The sequence below is a fragment of the Salmo salar genome, chromosome ssa04 (assembly GCF_905237065.1).
Source record: "Salmo salar chromosome ssa04, Ssal_v3.1, whole genome shotgun sequence".
Classification (NCBI taxonomy): Eukaryota; Metazoa; Chordata; class Actinopteri; order Salmoniformes; family Salmonidae; genus Salmo; species Salmo salar.
Window position 1 is genome coordinate 25,395,379 of NC_059445.1, and position 21,029 is coordinate 25,416,407.

The 21,029-nt window shown below is 43.7% G+C and overlaps 1 long non-coding RNA gene across 1 annotated transcript in view; it reads right to left on the reverse strand.

Annotated features, from left to right (window-relative positions):
* Positions 1–433: 433 nt before the first annotated feature.
* The window catches only part of LOC123742435 (uncharacterized), a 37,862-nt gene continuing 17,266 nt past the window's right edge, over positions 434–21,029 (reverse strand). The window contains exons 2-3 of the long non-coding RNA XR_006769585.1: positions 1,952–2,133; positions 434–1,357 (exon numbers count right to left, since the gene is read on the reverse strand). This is a non-coding gene — a long non-coding RNA (uncharacterized lncRNA). The remainder of the gene's footprint in view (positions 1,358–1,951; positions 2,134–21,029) is intronic.

A 21,029-nucleotide genomic window follows, 5' to 3' on the forward strand; every position in this document is an offset into this window, starting at 1 on the left:
ATAACGCAACTTTTAAAAGAAGAACCACTGTAGCTGATATGGCTGACTTGGTTAAACAAACGTGGTTTCTACTGACAATTGAGATTTAAAACTATGGCATAAGGGAATGAGCGGATAAGAGGCAATCCATAATTTCTATTGTAACGGAGATGCTGTGAGTCGAGAAGCAGGTGCAGGCGAAACGTTTAATAAAACAATAAACATGAAACGAGAACATCACAGTGGCGAAAAAGCATAGGAACAATAGCGACTGAGGAACAAACGTAAGAGAGGGGCAGATGAATGTGAGGTAATGAGGATGGTCATGAGTCCAGGTGTGAATCATAATGATAAACAGGTGTGTGTAATGATGAATCCCAGGACCGGTGGTTAGTAGTCCGGCAACGTCGAACGCCGGAGTGGAGGAGCAGGAGTAGACGTGACAGTACCCCCCCTGACGTGGTCCGGGTGGCGAAGGTGGAAATCATGGATGATGTTGGGATCCAGAATGTCCTCAACCGAAACCTAACACCGCTCGTCTGGGCCGTACCCCTCCCAGTCCACCAGGTACTGGAGCCGACCCCCATGACGCCGGGAGTCCAGTAAGGATCTGACAGCATACGCCTGACTCCCCTCGATGTCCAGGGGGAGTGAGGGGATGTCGTGGGGGACAGCATCAGCTAGGGGACCAGGAACCACCGGCCTGAGGAGAGACAGGAAAAGCGGGTGAGATGCGATAGTGACTGGGAAGCTATAATCTATACGTCACCTCGTTGACCCTCCAGAGAACCTTGAACGGCCCCACAAACCGGGGGCTCAGTTTCTCTGCAGAGCAGGCGGAGTGGGAGGTTCCTGGTAGAAAGCCAGACGCAATCCCCAGGATGAAACACAGGGGTCTCACTGCGGTGGTGGTCTGCCTGTTCCTTTTAAAGCTGGACGGCGTGCTGCAGACTTACGTGAGCGTCGCTCCACAGTTCTTCTGCGCGCCGGAACCCCCCAACAACTGCAGGAGTTTCGGTCTGGTCTTGAGTCCACAGAGCCAGGGCCAGCTGAAAACCCAAAACACACTGGAAGGGGGTCAACCCAGTGGAGGAGTGAGGTAGTGAGTCCTGGGTGTACTCTGCCCATGGAGGGAATCGTCTCCACTCACCCTGCCGGTCCTGACATTGACTCCTCAGGAACCTCCCCAGCTCCTGGTTCATCCTCTCCACCTGCCCGTTTGACTGAGGCCGGTACCGGAAGTGAGGCTGACCGTGACCCCGAGCTTCTCCATAAAGACCCTCCATACTTGTGATGTGAATTCGGGGCCACAGTCGGAGACGATGTCCTCCGGAAGGCTATAGTGCCGGAACACCTGCTAGAAGAGTGCCTAAGTGACCTGGAGAGCAGTGGGGAGACAAGAAAGAGGGATTAAACAACAGGACTTAGAAAATCTATCCACTACCACCATAATGGTGGTGAAAACGTCATTAGGGGAGATTGGTTACAAAGTCAATTGATAGATGCGACCAGGGACGCTGAGGCACGGGAAGGGCCTTCCCTGCTGGATCGTTCCGGAGGGATTTTGTTTGAGCACATATGGAACAGGAGTTGATGTAGCGAGTGACATCCTGTGCTAAGGTTGGCCACCAGTATTTCCCAGAGATGGAATGGATAGTGCGAGAAATACCTGAATATCCAGCAACAACAGCTGTGTGTGCCTATGTCAGCAGCCGATCCCTTAACCCTGTGGGAACGTAAATGCATTCAGGAGGAGTTATTGGGTGCGGGCTCCCTCTCCAGAGCCTGGCGAATGTCCGCATCTACAACCCAGACCACAAGAGCTACGACTCGGGAGGAAGGGGTTATAGGTGCATTCTGGACAGGACCTTCTCCTGAATCGTAGAGACGGGACAGGGCATCGGCCTTGGTGTTCTTTGAGCCTGAGCGCTAGTTCAGTGTGAAATCAAGCCTTGTGAAGAAAATGGCCCACCTTGCTTGGTGCGGATTCAGTCTCCTTGCTGTCCATATGTACTCCAGGTTCCGATGGTCTGTGAGAATGACGAATGGTTCATTGGCGCCGTCCAGCCAGTGTCTCCACTCCTATAATGCCAACTTCATCACCCGGAGCTTCCGATCCCCGACACCGTAATTCCTATCTGCAGGCGACAGTTTCTTAGAGAAAAAGCACAGAGGTACAATTTCAGTGGAATACCCTGTCGTTGAGACATAACTGCCCCTTCGCCTACCTCTGAAGCATCCACCTCCACCACAAAGGATCTCGTGGGATCTGGATGTTTGAGCAGTGGGGCGGAGGTGAAACGTCCCTTAAGGAGACAGAAGGCCTCGTTGGCTGCTGGGCTCCACACCAACCTATGGGGGCCTTAAGGAGAGAGGTGAGAGGAGCAGCGACAGAGCTGAAGTTCCTGATGAAGCGGCGTTAGAAGTTGGAAAACCCCAAAAACTGTTGTAACCCATTTATGGTGGTTGGGACTGGCCATGACCTGACTTCATCTACCTTCTTGTCTTCCATCTTCACACCCTGCGGGCTGATTTGGTAACCTAAGAAGGATACCGACCTCTGGTGGAATTGGCACTTCTCTACCTTGACGAACAGATGGCTAGCCAGGAAGAGTTCCAGGACTGCTCGAACGTGAGTGAAGTGATCCTCCAGGGTAGCCGAGTAGATCAGGGTGTCATCGATGTACATGACCACATGGTGTCTGAGCAAGTCCCTGAACACCTCATTAACAGATGCCTGGAACACTGACGGAGCATTGGCTAAGCCAAAGGGCATCACCAAGTACTCATAGTGACCAGACATCGTGCTGAATGTCGTCTTCCACTCATCCCCTCCTGGGTGCAAATGAGATTGTAAGCACTCCGCAGGTCCAGTTTGGTAAAGAACCGGGCCCTGCGGAGCTGCTCGATGGCTGATGGCAACAATGGGAGAGGGTATCGATACTTGGTGGTCAAAAAATAAATTAAATCATGACGTTGGTTGTCTTCAGGTTGGAGCTCTAGAAAGAGGCCCATGTTCCCAACTTTTTTTTCAGAGTTCTCAGTTGTCTTGATCTCACTGAAATCTATGATGTTAAAATACCTATTTACTCTGTTTCATCTGACTACACAATCCACTGTCTCATCAGTCCAGCCAGGCACTTTATGAACTTACTCTCCACTATAAAAACCATCTAGACATTATCTCACATTTCTTTTAGACCAGTGGTTCCCAAACTTTTTATAGTCCCGTACCCCTTCAAACATGCAACCTCCAGCAGTGTACCCCCTCTAGCACCAGGGTCAGCGCACTCTCAAATGTTGTTTTTGTCATCATTGTAAGCCTGTCACACGCAAACTATAAAATACATTTATTAAACATAAGAATGAGTGTGAGTTTTTGTCACAACCCGGCTCATGGGAAGTGACAAAGAGCTCTTATAGGACCAGGGCACAAATAATAATAACAATAATAATCAATCATTTTGCTCTTTATTTAACCATCTTACATATAAAACCTTATTTGTTAATTGAAAATTGTGAATAACTCACCACAGGTTAATGAGAAGGGTGTGGTTGAAAGGATGCTCATAACTCTGCAATGTTGGGTTGTATTGGAGAGAGTCTCAGTCTTAAATCATTTCCCACACATAGTCTGTGCCTGTATTTAGTTTCATGCTAGTGAAGGCAGAGAATCCACTGTCACATAGGTACGTGGTTGCAAAGAGCATCAGTGTCTTAACAGCGCGATTTGCCAAGGTATCACGCTGGCATAAAGGGTTGGGAGACAGGCGTGGGAATGCGTAATAGGGTTTTTTATTACACCCAAATTACGGCGTGCCGTGTAAAGGCACGGGGACGAAGACCAAACAAGCACTATACAAAACACAGGGTTGAAACCCAAACAAAAGAGCGAGGAATACCTCGAAAAAAATAACACAAGCGCACAATGATTATCACACGGGACGAGACCCATAATCATCTGTGCAATCCACAATGGCACGAAATCGAGTTGTGAGATATTACTTTTGCACATATTACACACTGTGGCTGAGGAAAGGCACTACTCCCAGTATAAGTAAACCCCAAATCAATGTAGTTCTCATCATATTTGCGCCTCTTCGATGGTCCAACGTCCCTGTCTGTTGTTCGGTGCTTTCCCGGGTAAGGGGCAGTAGCCCTTCGCCTGCATCAGATTCACAACTGTCAGTGTACTCTGGGCTAATAACACATGTAGAATTACTGATGCTAGCATTGTATGTGCTCGTGGAAGTAGAACAACTTGTGTCGTCGACAGGTGCAGGTGTAGTACTGCTGGTAGTAGCAGTACTACAAGTAGATCTGGTATGTGTCTCTATGGATGCGGGCCTTACTAAGTGGACTGTTTGAAAATGTGAAGCAAACATTTTTAAATGTTTTATTTAAATATTTTTGTATTTTTTTGTATTTCATTTTTTATTTGTATTTTTATTTGGGATATCACCGATGGGCATTCACGCATACCCCTGTTTGGGAATACCTGTTTTAGACTAACATTTCATTTTCAATAGCAGAGATTTGTATAAACCTTGCTGTATGTCTCTCCGACATTTGCAACATTGTTTCAATATTGAAATTCGATCTCCAGCTGTCCCATAGTAATGAACATGTCAGGAGTTGGGATGAGACAGACAGGTAGGCAGATTTTCTCAGCCAGTCGAAATCATGCCATACGACACTTCTTCTGTGGCCTCCAACTGCTCTTAAATGCAAGTAAAACTAAATGCATGCTCTTCAACCATTCGCTGCCCGCACCCGCCCACCCGACTAGCATCACTACTCTGGACGGTTCTGACTTAGAATATGTGGACATCTACAAATACCTAGGTGTCTGGCTAGACTGTAAACTCTCCTTCCAGACTCATATTAAGCATCTCCAATCCAAAATTAAATATAGAATCGGCTTCCTATTTCACCACAAAGCCTCCTCCTCCCACACTGCCAAACATACCCTCGTAAAGCTGACTATCCTACCGATCCTCGACTTCAGTGATGTCATCTACAAAATAGCCTCCAACACTCTACTCAGCAAACTGGATGCAGTATATCACAGTGCCATGCATTTTGTCACCAAAGCCCCATATACCACCCACCACTGCGACCTGTATGCTCTCGTCGGCTGGCCTTCGCTACATATTCGTTGCCAGACCCACTGGCTCCAGGTCATCTATATGTATTTGCTAGGTAAAGCTCCGCCTTATCTCAGCTCACTGGTCACCATAACAACACCCACCCATAGCACACGCTCCAGCAGGTATATCTCACTGGTCATCCCCAAAGCCAACACTTACTTTGGCCGCCTTTCCTTCCAGTTATCTGCTGCTAATGACTGGAACAAATTGCAAAAATCGCTGAAGTTGGAGACTTATAACTCCTGTTAGGGTTTGACCAACTATTTGTGTGCATATCCTATATAATATAACAATTTGTTTGCATAACCTATATAATATAACACAGATGATATAATGATAAGTTTATTAACTATAAGATAATTGAATACTGCTATATGTTAGAGGAAGTGGCTCATGTGATGGTGGGTCATGTGGACAGAATGCTGATGCTTTAAAACAGGGTTTTGCAAGAGCTTTTCTGTAGAATAATAGCAATAACAGGATATGGGTGAAAGGTATATGCGGGGGGTGTTAAGGGACCAACCTGCACGCCAACGATAGGCTGGAATAAGTCTAAACCATATTCTAGCCTCTACTATGACAGGCCCTCATGGAGAGGGAACTAAGTCTGTCCAGTATTTAAGGAAGAACTTGTGATGTCATACCAGTTCTCTGTCTGCCCTGCGTGGTGTTACAGGGAGCCCGTATATACGAGCCACACATTTACCATTCAAGTGTTTGCATTCATTAAAGTACAAAGAAATCAGAAGTTACTATGTGCTGACTATTTTGTTCTGATACCAGATTTGAATTGACGCAACTTAACACTCCCTCATTAACTTTAAGCATCAGCTATCTAAGCAGCTTACCGGTCACTGCAGCTCTACACAGCCCATCTGTAAATAGCCCATCCAACTACCAACCTCATCCCCATATTGTTTTATTTTACTTATTTTTTGCTCTTTTGCACACCAGTGTTTGTCACGGTTGTCATAAGGATTGGACCAAAATGCAGCGGGAATATGTATACTCAGCTTCTTTTTATTTTGAAGAAGGAGAAACAAATAAATACGTATATCAAAAAAGAACAAAACGACACAGTCCTGTCAGGTGCACAAACATTAAGCAAGGAACAACTACCCACAAAATCCCACAGAAAAACACCCCTCTTAAATAGGACCTTCAATTAGAAGCAACTAGGAGCAGCTGCTTCCAATTGAAGGTCAACCCCATTAACTAAACATAAAACTAGACATACTAGATAAACGTAGAAATATACTAACATAGAACATAGCCCAACAAACCCCGAAAACACTAAACAAACACCCCTCTTACAAAAGAACATAGCCCAACAAACCCCGAAACACTCTAAACAAACACCCCTCTTACAAAAGAACATAGCCCAACAAACCCCGAAACACTCTAAACAAACACACCCCTGCCACGTCCTGACCAAACTACAATAACAAATAACCCCTTTACTGGTCAGGACGTGACAGTGTTTCTACTTGCACATCATCATCTGCACATCTATCACTCCAGTGTTAAATTGCTAAATTGTAATTACTTCGCTACTATTGACTATTTATTGCCTTACCTCCTTACTCCATTTTCACACATTGTATATATATTTTTCTATTGTGCTATTGACTGTACTTTTGTTCATCCCACGTGTAAGTCTGTGTTGTTGTTTATTGTCGCTCTTCTTTGCTTTGTCTTGGCCAGGTCGCAGTTGTAAATGAGAACTTGCTCTCAACTGGCCTACCTGGTTAAATAAAGGTGAAAAAGAAATGAATCAGCTGGCATAATTTCTATGGATATATACAAAGACATGTAAATTGAAAAAAGGTCAAACAAACGAAGTGCAGCTAGTTTGCTGTCTTTCCAGATTCCGTTTGAAGTGATTGTTGTAGCTGTGTTGTTGGCTAGCTCCTCTAAACAACAGGTTCCTTACGAGAGAGCACAATTTCTCCAGGCGATATCGCGCCTCATTAGCTCACTGTTATGGATGTATTCAAATAAATTTCACTAGAAAATAGCTTAAACAAATGCATCTACTGTTGTTATTCTGGCTGCACTGTTTGATGTGACCGTAACTTAGCTGTCGTTGGCTGGCTAGCAAGCAAGGGATAAGAATGTTGCAATGTTGGTAAACCGTTGTATAAAAGTGATACAGCCCTTGAAGCTGATGTTTGGAGGATATATTGCCACGATATAACAACGTCCGTGCCAATATATCCTCCAAACACTGGCTTCTCTGGCATGATCAACTATATAACTCCCTCCTAAGGGGAAACAACCCTTAGGAGGCAGTTATCAAATGGTAATTCCCGTATATTATTAACCCAGCTGTACTAATCCAAATGCTAGACTAGTAGCATAGGGAAATATTGTCTAGATGCTTTTTTTCCAGGGGAGATTAAGCTTATGAACGCCTGGCAGGGCTGTGGGACAGTGGATGTGTAATGATACATCTCATAGAAGTATTATCAGGCATTACCTGCAGAGACTGTGGTGCAAGAACTCCCTGCTATCAACCAATCAGCGTCAAGGATCCAACCAACCTATTTTATAACTGTGCTTACTCTTGAGAATTGTGTTCTGCAGATGTCAGAGTAGACTGATACCTCATTGCATGGATGCTGTATATTGCATATAATTATGCCCCTAATGCAATTCTGAGGTCTAATAATACATCCACAGTGCGATTTCAGATTTGACTGTTTATTGTGAAATTAATTTGTTGCTGTCTTTTGTTGAAATTATGTAAAGACTTTTCAACGTTGTTCACCATTATCCAGTCCAGTTGTAGCATGATTCCACTATTTCTATCCGTTTGCACCAGTTTCAATGCAGGACTTTTATTTTGAATGCGAACCGCAGATTCCACTATTGTTGCTAATTGCTATTGTTGTTCACTTCCCAGAGGTGTGGGTGCTGCCTCTCAAGCAGCAGAAGGGAGCATTTGCCCATATAATGCTAGCCATATATCAATTATTTTTGCAATCTAGTTACAAACTTTGTAAAATTGACTAAACATCCTATTTGGAGGTGAAATAGACCTAAAGGACGTGTTCCGCTGCTCAGGCGAGAAATTGCATCAGTCAATGGGCGAATTCCATCCAGCTCACAATGGGTTCATAGCTGAAAAAGTGTCCCACCTGTCCAAAAAAATGACACTTTCTACAGAAGTGGAGTCACCACCTGCGTCTGAGAAATCGCCGCAGCGCAATATCAAAGACAGGACAGTATGAAGATAGGCTGAGTCTGCTTCTCCATATCCCCGATCACACTTGTAGGTGATGTCATGGCGCCGCTTGCTAGCTAAGCAGAGACACATCATCTGGTCTAACGGTCGTTTTGCCGAACTGTGCATGTGGCAGGCCGTCAAATAAAAGGCACTCCTGTAATATATTTTTTGGGGACAAGAATGCAATAGTGTCAGTTACAATATGATGCAGAATTAAGCCTTGTGAAGCTACTGATACCTCTCACCAAGTCACCTAACGTCTTCCTAGAGCCATAAAATAACGCCATGAATTAACATGGACTGTCAATGGAGACAAGTTTGCTTCTAAAGCGTCAAACTGCCGACGCGTTCACATTATGTAGATGTAGTGTTCACGTGGTGTTCACATCGAGTAATCAGTTTGCGTGTAAGATCATTATGAATGATCATACCATGAACAACTTAAAAACGTCTATATGTGTTACACATTACGTGTTAGTTTAAGTGTCTGTTCAATTTCATTTGTCGATTTAGCTAAAATAGGCCTATCATCTCAATGCAACATTTTTTGGGCTAGTTGATATCGCAGCCACCATTACCATATACATTTGCCTATTTCTCGCATCAATACAAACACAAGGGCTTCTTTGTATCCTAGTAGTTAGAGTGTTGGGCCAGTGACTGAAAGATTGCAAGATCGAATCCCAAAGCTGACAAGATAATCTTTTCTTTCATTTTGCACGAGCAAGGCAGTTAACCCACTGTTCCCCGGGTGATGAATACGTGGATTTCAATTAAGGCAGCAGCCCCGCACCACTCTGATTCAAACGGGCTGGGTTAAATGCGGAAGACACATTTCAGTTGAATGCATTCAGTTGTACAACTGACTACAGTGTTTCCTCCTTTAAAAGTTGCGTCATACTGCGGCACACCTTGAATGCTGCCGCAGAATTCTGTGCCACGTCATTAAATTGTCAGCCATTTTTTCTGTTATTACTAGTTTGACCACCAGAGGGCATCTTTGAGAAGCATTTGACAGTATTCCGTATTGGCATTACCAGAAAATGTAAAACCTTTTTGTAATAACATAGTATATGGGATTGATTTTAAGAAATGTGGCTTAATTAATGTTACGGCTGTCGTAGAGAGGGGACTAAAGCGCAGCGTGGTGAGTGTTCATGATTATTTATTTTAAAGCAGAACACTTAAACAAAATAACAAACAATGGAAACGAAGCGCACAGTTCTGTCAGGTAAAACACAAAACAGAAAACAACTACCCACAAACACAGGTGGAAAAACCCTTACTTAAGTATGATCTCCAATTAGAGACAACGAGGACCAGCTGCCTCTAATTGGAGATCATCCCCAAAAACATAGAAATAGAAAACTAGAATCTAAACATAGGAATACAAAACATAGAAAAACACAAAACACCCTGTCACGCCCTGACCTACTCTACCATAGAAAATAACATCTTACTATGGTCAGGACGTGACAGTACCCCCAAAGGTGTGGACTCCGACCGCACCTAAACACAGCAACAAATCCCCCCCCAGAAAAAAACTAAAAACAAAAGGGAGGATAGGGTGGGTAACTCCTGTCTATGGCCGCTCTAGTGCAGTCCACATAACCTTATCCTCCAGCAGACCCTTCAGCAGAGGAGGCGGCTCCGTTCGGAGCGTAACCCCGCTCCACCCGCTGATCCCTCTGCCGTGGATCGTCGGAGGAGGATCCGGACTGTAGATCGCCGCTGGAGGCTCCGGACTGGGGACCGTCTCTGGAGGCTCCGGACTGGGGAGCGTCGCTGCAGGCTCCGGACTGGGGAGCGTCGCTGCAGGCTCCGGACTGGGGAGCGTCGCTGGAGGCTCCGGACTAGGGAGCGTCGCTGGAGGCTCCAGACTGGGGACCGTCGCTGCAGGCTCCGTGCCATGGATCATCACTACAGGTTCTACGCCATGGATCATCACTGGAGGCTTTGTGCAATGGATCATCACTGGAGGCTCCGGGCCATGGATCATCTCTACAGGCTTCTTGCCATGGATTATCCCTTGAGGCTCCGGACCATGGATTATCACAGGAGGCTTCCTATGAGGAGCTGGACAGGTCTCACCGGACTGGGGAGACGCACAGGAGACTGGATGCGCAGAGCAGGCACAGGGTATACTGGGCCATGGAGGCGCACTGGAGGTTTGGAGCTTAGGGCTGGCACACCCCGTCCTGGCTGGATGTTTACTTTAGCCCAGCAAGGGCGGATCGCTGGCACAGGACAAACTGGCTTGTGCTGGTGAACGGGGGCTACCGTGCATAGAGCTGGCGCAGGATAACCTGGACCGAAGAGACGCACTGGAGACCAGGAACGCTGAGCCGGCACAATTCTTCCTGGCTCACTGACAACTCTAGCACGGCAACTGTGGGAAGCTTGCACCGAGCGCACCGAGCTGTAGCTGCGCACTGGCGACACAGTGCGCATCCCCGTATAACACGGTGCTTGCTCGGTCACTCGCTCCCCACGGTAAGCACGGGGTGTTGGCTCAGGTCTCAACCCCGACTTTGCCAACCTCCCCGTGTGCCCCCCCGTGTTGCCGTGCTTGTTCTTCATAGTATCGCCGTTCTGCTCTGGCTGCCTCTATTTCCTCCTGCGGACGGCGATACTCCCCAGGCCTTGTCCAGGGTCCTGCCCCATCCAGGATTTCCTCCCAGGTCCAGTCCTCCTGACCACGCTGCTTTGTCCTTTGGTGGTGGGTTGTTCTGTTACGGCTGTCGTAGAGAGGGGACCAGAGCGCAGCGTGGTGAGTGTTCATGATTATTTAATATAAAGCAGAACACTTAAACAAAATAACAAACAATGGAAACGAAAGCGCATAGTTCTGTCAGGTAAAACACAAAACAAACTACCCACAAACACAGGTGGAAAAACCCTTACTTAAGTATGATCTCCAATTAGAGACAACGAGGACCAACTGCCTCTAATTGGAGATCATCCCAAAAAAACAACAACATAGAAATAGAAAACTAGAACATAAACAGAGAAATACAAAACATAGAAAAACACAAAACACCCCCTGTCACGCCCTGACCTACTCTACCATAGAAAATAACATTTTACTATGGTCAGGACGTGACAATTAATTTGATTAATATTATGGTGTTTCTATTCAGAGGAAAATGAAAAATGAAAACCCTCACGGGTTTTCGTGAGGATGGAATTTAAAATATGGCGCTGTACAACGTGACGGTAGGGGGTAGGCTACAGGATTGGAGGATTCTAAATAGTTTGCCTTCATTAGACACCTTTGTTCCAATATTTCTGTAAATCAGTGATATTTATTCCCATAGTAATTCGTTATGGATCCATAACTAAAATCAACATCTGCAATTTGAAAGAGTATTTTTTATCATTATTTTATTAACGAAATGTGTTTCTTTGTGTATTAGGCTACTGTGCAGTCTACAATACATACTGTAGTAAACTTGGGAAAGTGCCTAATTCCTTACACAAGGGAGAGCAGGCCATGTCTGTACTACAGAAAGCGGGGCATGAGGGAGACCGGTGTTATTCATGTCTTCACTATTATTCTGCAATGTAGAAAATAGTAAAAAGAAAAATCCTGGAATGAGTAAGTGTGTTCAAACTTTTGAATGGTACTTGCTTAATTAATTTGATTAATGTTATGGGGTTTCTATTCCATGAAAAACGAAAAACCCTCCGGGTTTATGAAAATATGGCACTGTACAATGTGACACTCATAAATTCAGAGCATTGTCAGTCTTTGTAAATTCAGACTGTTTCGCTTTCGGAGCACACACTGGACGTTCGGGCCAACGAGTAGGGTTAATTTGAGGGTTCTGGCCTTACTATGGCAGTCACGCACTCAAGCTAACGTTGGCTAGCTTGCTAGCTACTTTCAGACACAAATGAGACCACTCTGACCATTTTACTCACCCTAGCAGAGCTGGTTAGGCAGTGTTCGTGTTAACCAGAGTGTTGGTGACTAACTGTGCTGCTGGAAACAATTTAATTATGCTTTTTTGCCGACGTTTACTGACACCAGCCATATTCAACCGGTGTTGAGTGCTCATAAATTCATTATTCTGCGCTCTGGTACACTCGAGACGAGAATGCTCTGAAATCGGTGTAGATAGCCAGAGCGAATTTACGAAAGCACCGAATGTCCATTGGGAACGCACAACGATTATACCATTTAGCTAAGCTAAGAATGACGGGTATAATCAAGTCAATAAACGTTGGGTAGTTAGCTAGCCTATAGTTAATATACTAGTTTGATGTATAACTACTAACGTTGGGTACATACTGCTGTAATGATATGTTATGTGGTTCGTAAGGACAGCGTAGCTAACAATTTGTCAGCCAACATAACGTGTAAGGTAACTTATTTGAAAAGTCATTACTTTATTACATTGAGTAGCAAGCTACCCCTTGGTCGTTAGGGCAAATCTGGTCTGTGATAGGAGGGGGGGTTTCAGACCTAGCTCGGCTATTAGACTATTCTTTAGTAAAGGTTGAATAGTCTGTTGTAGCCCCCCCTCCCCAACTTGCAACAAATTGTTCTTGTTCCAATCTCGTTCCTTTCCCTTTTCCATGCATCATTCTGGGCCTGAGTGGCTGAGTGTGCTGGCAGGATATGGCAGCATCTTTGGATGTGCGTCAAGAATTCTGCATACAGGCTGACACCACCGCTCACGTCGCGTGTGCAAGCGTTGCAAAATAAATGTTGAAATCTCTATTATTTAATTATTGCACCCACACTGCTTGCGTGCGCCAGCAAGTGTCTGCGTTGCCAAGGGCTAAAATAGAAGTCAGATCTATTTGTGACGCAGATCGCGCTGTAAGTCCTGCCTCTCCCATCTCCTCATTGGTTTATAGAAGCAGGTACCCATGTGCCATCTCCTCATTGGTTATACCCACGTGTGTGACTGAAAGACGAACGAGGTCAGTGGCGGTAATGCACCAAATTTATGAAAGTTGCCAATCGCAATATAAAGTCAAGAGAAGAAAAAGCCTGGAAGGAGGAGAGATGACTAGAAACGATTCAGTTGACTGTTTTATGTTTGGATTAATTGGCGGAGTAGAGAACCTTTTGCATTTCAGGTAAAATAACAACTCAATGTTTATATTCCAGGACAAGTTAGCTAGCAACAGCAAGCTAGCTAAAGAGGACAAATTAGCTAGCAAGTGCAAGCTAGCTAGCTAAATTGCCATAAATGTTTAATGCTTTTCGACCTGTCCCCAAATTAATATAATTTGTTTTGTTTTGATATTTTAACCTGCGTGTCGTGATAGCGTTTAGTGTGGGGGACAAAATGCATTTATGCACGATGGCGCACGAAGGCGGTCGCGTGCAGCCTGTTTGGGTTCCGTATTAGACCGCTGCGCCACTCGGGAGTTTTTGTTGGTCCTGTCAATGTTGTGTGATCACATATGCCTCAGCACACAGGTTACATTGCCTGCTTGAAAATGTGTGCTAAAAGTGGGGATGTTTCATAGTATTTCTGATTATCTTAACACCAACAATTAATTTTATTTTTTACAGATATCCACGGAACCACGACTGCAATATAGGCCTACACTCAGATAAAAAGGTGCTATCTACAAACCAACAGGATTGTTTCTGCTGTCCCCATAGGATAACTTTTTTGGTTCCAGGTAGTACCCCTTCTGTGTCTAGGTAGAACCCTTTTGGGCTCCATTCCACAGAGGGATGTATATGGAACCAAAAAGACTTCTACCTGGAACCAAAAAGTTCCAGGTAGAAGCCAACCAAAGAACCCTGTTGGAACCCCTTTCTCAAAGTGTACTCAACAAGTTTAGCCTGTTAAGTTTACACCATTTGATTCTGTACTCAAACATCTGTCTGGTATTCAAGATAACATGCAACATAGCAACACCACCTTTGAAGGTTTTCGTCAACCTCTGCTCAGACTTAAATCGTAGTGTTCCAAGAACCTCCACCAGGGGTGACTGTAGTATCCTCAAACGGACAAAAAGGAGACACAAGAGGCACCACACACTCATTTTAGATCCCAAGGGGTCTTTATTTTCATACTTTTGCTCTCACTCTCATCACTATCTCCTTTGCCATCTTCTCAAGTCTCCATCCACACACACACACACACACACCACACACACACACACACACACACACACACACACATAATATAGCATCTTGCTTACATTTCTCACATTTTAGGCATCCAGCTGAGGCCTTGGATGGATCATGTTACCCTGAGATGGGCACAGGGGTATGTGTACAGTCATTTTTGGTGTGGTGGCAAAGTAGTTGAACAAGAGAAGAGGATGTGGTTACTTGTGGAGGGAGAACAGTGAGGGTGGTGGGTTAAGCACCTGCAGTGAAGCTGATTGGTTGCTCTGGCTCATCACATCTTCACTAAAAGTAAGAGATATAGAAATTAGTTAGACATTGCCATAGTTCAACAGCTGAAAAGCCATCATTAACATACTCCCAGAGATAGCAATATATTCAGTATTCACTGAATGAAGTAGCCTACCCATCCCCATTTACAATTGTATTCATCAATGAAATAAATTATACAATAGCATATTCAATTACATCATTATTGTAGACTACTCCTGTATCTACCTTGTACAATAACGTAATCATTGAATGAGATAGCGTACCCATCCACATATACAATTTAAATGATCAATTAGATAAATAATACTAGCACATACAGTTACATTCCTGTAGAATATGCTACTACTGTATCCACACTATATTAGGATACTGTTGTGATTTTGTCAGGCATGGTTTTAGGTCTTCGATTGAAGTTGCATGTTGTACCTCGTTTACCTTCAGTGAAAAGTAGTTATTTCATTTACAATTGTTACGGCCGTCGTCGTAATAAAACCAAGGTGCAGCGGAGGATGTGTATTCATTTTGAATATTTAATAAAATGAACCACTATAAACAAAACACTAAACAGCAACGACAGCAAACAGTCCTGTCTGGTCTAAAATGAACGAATCAGAAAACAATCACCCACAAAACCCAAAGGAAAAACAGGCTACTTATGTGTGACTCCCAATCAGCAACAACGAACTACAGCTGTGCCTGATTGGGAGCCACACACACGGCCCAAAACAAAGAAATACAAAAACATAGAAAAATGAACATAGAACGCCCACCCAATGTAACACCCTGGCCTAACCAAAATAAAGAACAAAAACCCCTCTCTATGGCCAGGGCGTTACAACAATTGAATTAATCCATTAAATAAATAATACTAGCTCATCAAATTTCGTTATTGTACACTAGCCTACTCCGCTATCGACACAGTAAATAATATTCCCTACGTCCTTGACAATACATTACCAACAAACAAAAAATATTTTCAAATAAACCAGGCTATTTTGTAAATGACATCGCCGAAGTCAAGGATCGGTAGGATAGTCAGTTTTACGAGGGTATGTTTGGCAGCATGATTGAAGGATGCTTTTTTTGCTAAATAGGAAGTCGATTCTAGATTTAATTTTGGATTGGAGATGCTTAATGTGAGTCTGGAAGGAGAGTTTACAGTCTAACCAGACACCTAGGTATTTGTAGTTGTCCACATATTCTAAGTCATAACCGTCCAGAGAAGTGATGCTGGACGGACGGGCAGGTGTGGGCAGCGATCGGTTGAAGAGCATGCATTTAGTTTTACTTGCATTTAAGAGCAGTTGGAGGCCATGGAAGGAGAGTTGTATGGCATTGAAGCTCATATGGAGGTTAGTTAACACAGTGTCCAAAGAAGGGCCAGATGTATACAGAATGGTGTCGTCTGCGTAGAGGTGGATTAGAGAATCACCAGCAGCAAGAGCGACATCATTGATGTATACAGAGAAAAGAGTCGGCCCGAGGATTGAACCCTGTGGCACCCCCATAGAGACTGCCAGAGGTCCGGCCAACAGGCCCTCCGATGATTTGACACACTGAACTCTTTCTGAGAAGTAGTTGGTGAACCAGGCGAGGCAGTCATTTGAGAAACCAAGGCTGTTGAGTCTGCCGATAAGAATGTGGTGATTGACAGAGCCGAAAGCGTTGGCCAGGTCGATGAATACAGCTGTACAGTATTGTCTCTTATCGATGGTGGTTATGATAATGTTTAGGACCTTGACCGAGCTGAGGTGCACCCATGACCAGCTTGGAAACCAGATTGCATAGCGGGGAAGGTACGGTGGGATTCGAAATGGTTTGTTAACTTGGCTTTCGAAGACCTTAGAAAGACAGGGTAGGATAGATATAGGTCTGTAGAAGTTTGGGTCTAGAGTGTCTCCCCCCTTTGAAGAGGGCGATGACCGCAGCAGCTTTCCAATCTTTGGGGATCTCAGACGATATGAAAGAGAGGTTGAACAGGCTAGTCATAGGGGTTGCAACAATTTTGGCAGATCATTTTAGAAAGAGAGGGTACAGATTGTCTAGCCCGGCTGATTTGTAGGGGTTCAGATTTTGCCGTTCTTTCAGAACATCACCTATCTGGACTTGGGTGAAGGAGAATTGGGGCAGGCATAAGCTATTACTGTAAAGAAATACAGTATGTTAGAGTCATTTTTACAGGAGGCTTACGAATAAAAGTTAATAACTGTATTTTTCATCATTTTACCCATAATGCAGTGCAATCTACAGCATTAATGCTGTAAACACATGCATGTTACTACACTGTGCATCTTGCAGTGTTTTACTATTGAAATTACAGAAAAGTCTTACAGTGTAAATAAATAAAAAATACTTTACCTCATAGCAGTTTGTCGGACAGAGAACTCTTGTGAGCGGTCATCACCAGCTGTCTGCTTCCTTAGATACAGATAATGTGATTGGCAGACGTGATCAGCAGTGATAGTACCATGGACAGTACACAATCTTTGATTGGTTTACAGTTTAGTACTCGGCGGCGTTTGCCTGTCCAGCTAGCGAATATAAAAATAAGTATTTGGAAAAAATTGCAAGAATTGACATTGCCAACAAAAGTAAATGAGTTAAACAAATATACACCGTATGTAAAAACATGCATGCTGACTTTGATTGCCAGCTGTACAGTGTTTCCTCCGACACATTGGTGCGGCTGGCTTACGGGTTAAGCAAGCATTGTGTCAAGAAGCAGTGCGACTTGGTGGGGTCGTGTTTCGGAGGATGCATGGCTCTCGATATTCTCCTCTCCCGAGTCCATACAGGAGTTGCAGCGATGGGACAAGACTGTAACTACCAATTTGATATCTCGAAATTGGGCAGAAAAAGGGGTAAAACAATATATATATAATAAAAAGAAATATGAAAAAAACACCACAAAAAAACAGCTCCTCCCTCGATAGAGATTGATCATCTCAAAAACTAATGCAGGTACTGCATCTTGGCTTGGCCCACCACCTATGCCGGTTAGTGTGCGTCAGAAACGGATCTACTAAAACAGTGATTTTGTCAGACAGCATAGGCAGCAGCTCTATAGAGATGAGATGAAATCATAACGTCATCAAATCAAATAAATGTAATATACGCAACTGAAATATAAAACATAAACCACAATAAGAATTTCCAAATAAAATGTTTAGAGGTGGAGAAATTGTTGTTTTCTCTAATGCAAGTCCTATGGGGTGAAAACTCTTGAAGTTTTAGTGAAGTATAATTAATTTAAAATCAACAATATTCTAGTGGAAAATGCTAGTGGATAATTCAAGTGAATAGGATCCTAAACCATTTTAGATGAACAGGAGTTTGGTATGTGAGTTTGTGTGGGTGATACATAAACACAGAAAGATATTAAGCTTATACCATATGCATACTTTATTATCAAGTGTCTGGAGTATGTACGCTGGAATCATCACCGATTTGCATACCTCATTCACTTAGATAATGTCAAAACAATGTTGTAGAGAAGCACTGTAAAGTTACACTCCCAGACCTACCAACCCATGCAGAATAGCCCTCCTTTTTCCAGTGTAACACTTTCACTTTTAGAAATCCTAAGGCCTACATGGATCCGACAAAACTATGAGTAGACCTTAAATATTGAGAACTATTTTGTTCGCTGCAGTAGAATGTATTCATAGCAGTGGTATTTCACAACATAGGCCTGCGTGTCAGACGGGCCTCCTGTACATAGAGAAGACTGTGTGGGGCTGCTTCTCAGTGGGGTCAAACCACTAGTAACATGTGACAGAAAAGCACTGACCACACAATGTGACAGACTGATGGGAAAGGAAATTAGTCTGTGATCACAAGCAGAGACAGTCGCATATGTACAGTGGGGTCCACAAATATTGGATGCCTTGATAAAAGGTAAGCAAAAACCTTAATAATACACACCATTGGTGTGCATGGCCAAAGACCTCTATTTTCATGACATCTGACCATATCACTGCCTGGAATTTGATAAATGGCATTGGCACTTGGATTGGAACCAGTACTATGGTCATATGACCTGAAAATAGAGCTTGTTGGCCACACACACCAGCGGTGGGTTTTGCCTGTGAAAGAACAATGCATATGCAGAAAATACCTCATCCCTACTGTAAAATATGGTGGTTGATCTTTGATGTTATGGGGCTATTTTGCTTCAACTGGTCCTGGGGCCCTTAAGGTCAACGGCATTGTGAACTGTACAGTACCAGGACATTTTAGCCCAAAAAACTCAGACATGTTTGGACACAGGATGCAGGTCAAATAAAGTGGCACTTCCTCTGCTTGGTCAGACAGCTGCATTTTTTTTTAACCTGTCTGATTCACTTCTCTAAATGTTAAAAAGCAGAAGTAACACAAACACTATAACAATGATTACTTGAATAGCTGGACTTCTGACGCCAAAAAGACTGCAAGCACAGACACAGATAGTACACATAGTAACACATGACTCCTGAGTGTTTGCAGAACCTTTCCTTAGAGGTGAGCATCTGTGTATCTCTGTCAGTTAGTCACACCCTCCCTATCCATATATTTACTTTCCTTTATTTGTACTTCATCTCAAGAATGCAAGTTGACATTCAGTTCGCAGCCCTCATGGCTACAACTGTAGGCTTCAGCTCTGTGCCAGTGGGTTAATGTGGTCATGAGTGTCACAGACCACCTGAGTTTGATACCCAGCCTGATGTCATTGCAACCAGTTTTGCCCATATGATATGGTTGGTTTGCACAATGAGAATCCATACAGCACATACAGTATATAGTAACGCCTTTATTATATTCATATGGTCTTTTACAGTATTTGCAAAGTCTGTGGACATTTGAAGCTTGGCTTCGTGGTTCCTCCCACTACCTTTAGGAATGGTTCTAGATGTGTGTTGTGTTAACTGTTGAGTTACCTACTGCAGAACAATGAAAGTAGACAAGAGAGCGTGTCTTGTTTCTTTCCTCTGGCCCCAAGTATCTAATAATGAAACATATTACTATTTTCTACCCCCTCTCTCTGCCCCTCTTTCCCTGTCATTTTTAACCTGTCCCTCTCCATCCTTTCCTACCTCCCTCCCTCTGTCGAGGAGGACCAAAAAGGTATACCAGAATCAATTCATGATACACTCCAGTTACATCGCATGGCTGCCTGCAGGGATATTGATACAGCACGTCCTGGAGAGGACAGTCCTTCCTTAAAATAACACGTTGAAACAATATGAACATATGTTAAGGGTATTATGGGAGAAATAAATGTTGCGCTGATGTCATCATTTCAGGCTTCCTGTGTTGGTCATTTCCACAGTCTTTCTCACGGGGTGGCAGGTAGCCTAGTGGTTAGAGTGTTGGACTAGTAACGAGAAGTTGCAAGATCAAATCCCTCAGCTGAAAAGGTAAAAATCCGCAGGTCTGTCCCTGAACAAGGCAGTTAACCCACTGTTCCTAGGCCATCATTGAAAATAAGAATTTGTTCTTAACTGACCTACCAAGTTAAATAAAGATACAATAAAAATAGGGGCCTCGATGACATCCACTGATACGGACCAGTTCAATAGCTATGCATTGAGTTAGTATCAAGATAATCTTTCTTTTTAGATGCCTTTTGTCCCAAATCCCAATGTATAGGTTAAAACAAATGGAACCTATCTTTTAAAACAATTCACTAGTGCGTTTGCTATGCTACTGCTGGGCCAAAGCTTCTTCAGTATTGACTGTTCTGTTGTTTAAATGTCCGTTTTAGGTGCCTCCCCTGCCTGTATTTGTTATAGCTGTTAAACGTTAAGCTTGTCAGTGGACAGCAGCTGTGTATAATAAAAATAGCAGGTGTTTGAGATAAATCCACCTACTCCTTCGAAGCAGTGGTTGTTAGGCTCAGTTGGTAGAGCATGGTCTTTGCAACGCCAGGGTTGTGGGTTCGATTCCCACAAGGGACCAGTACGGGGAAAGAAAAGAAATGTATGAAATGTATGCATTCACTACTGTAAGTCGCTCTGGATAAGAGTGTCTGCTAAATGACTAAATTGTAATGCTATGTTAGAAACAAAAGGTCCATAGGTTTATTTTTCCTTTTACCATGTAGATTATGTTGAAACATTTCTGAGGGGTAGATATTGATTTCCATTTCGACTTAGAAAGTGATCTCGGGTGACATTTTACTCTTCGCAAAATTCATACGTAATTCAGCGTAGTTCAGGTCTGGCTCCAACCCCATATTCATTATCCCCAGCACCATGACACCAGTGACTACATATGTGAAATGGCACGTTTTAAACTCTGAGACACATTCCAAAGA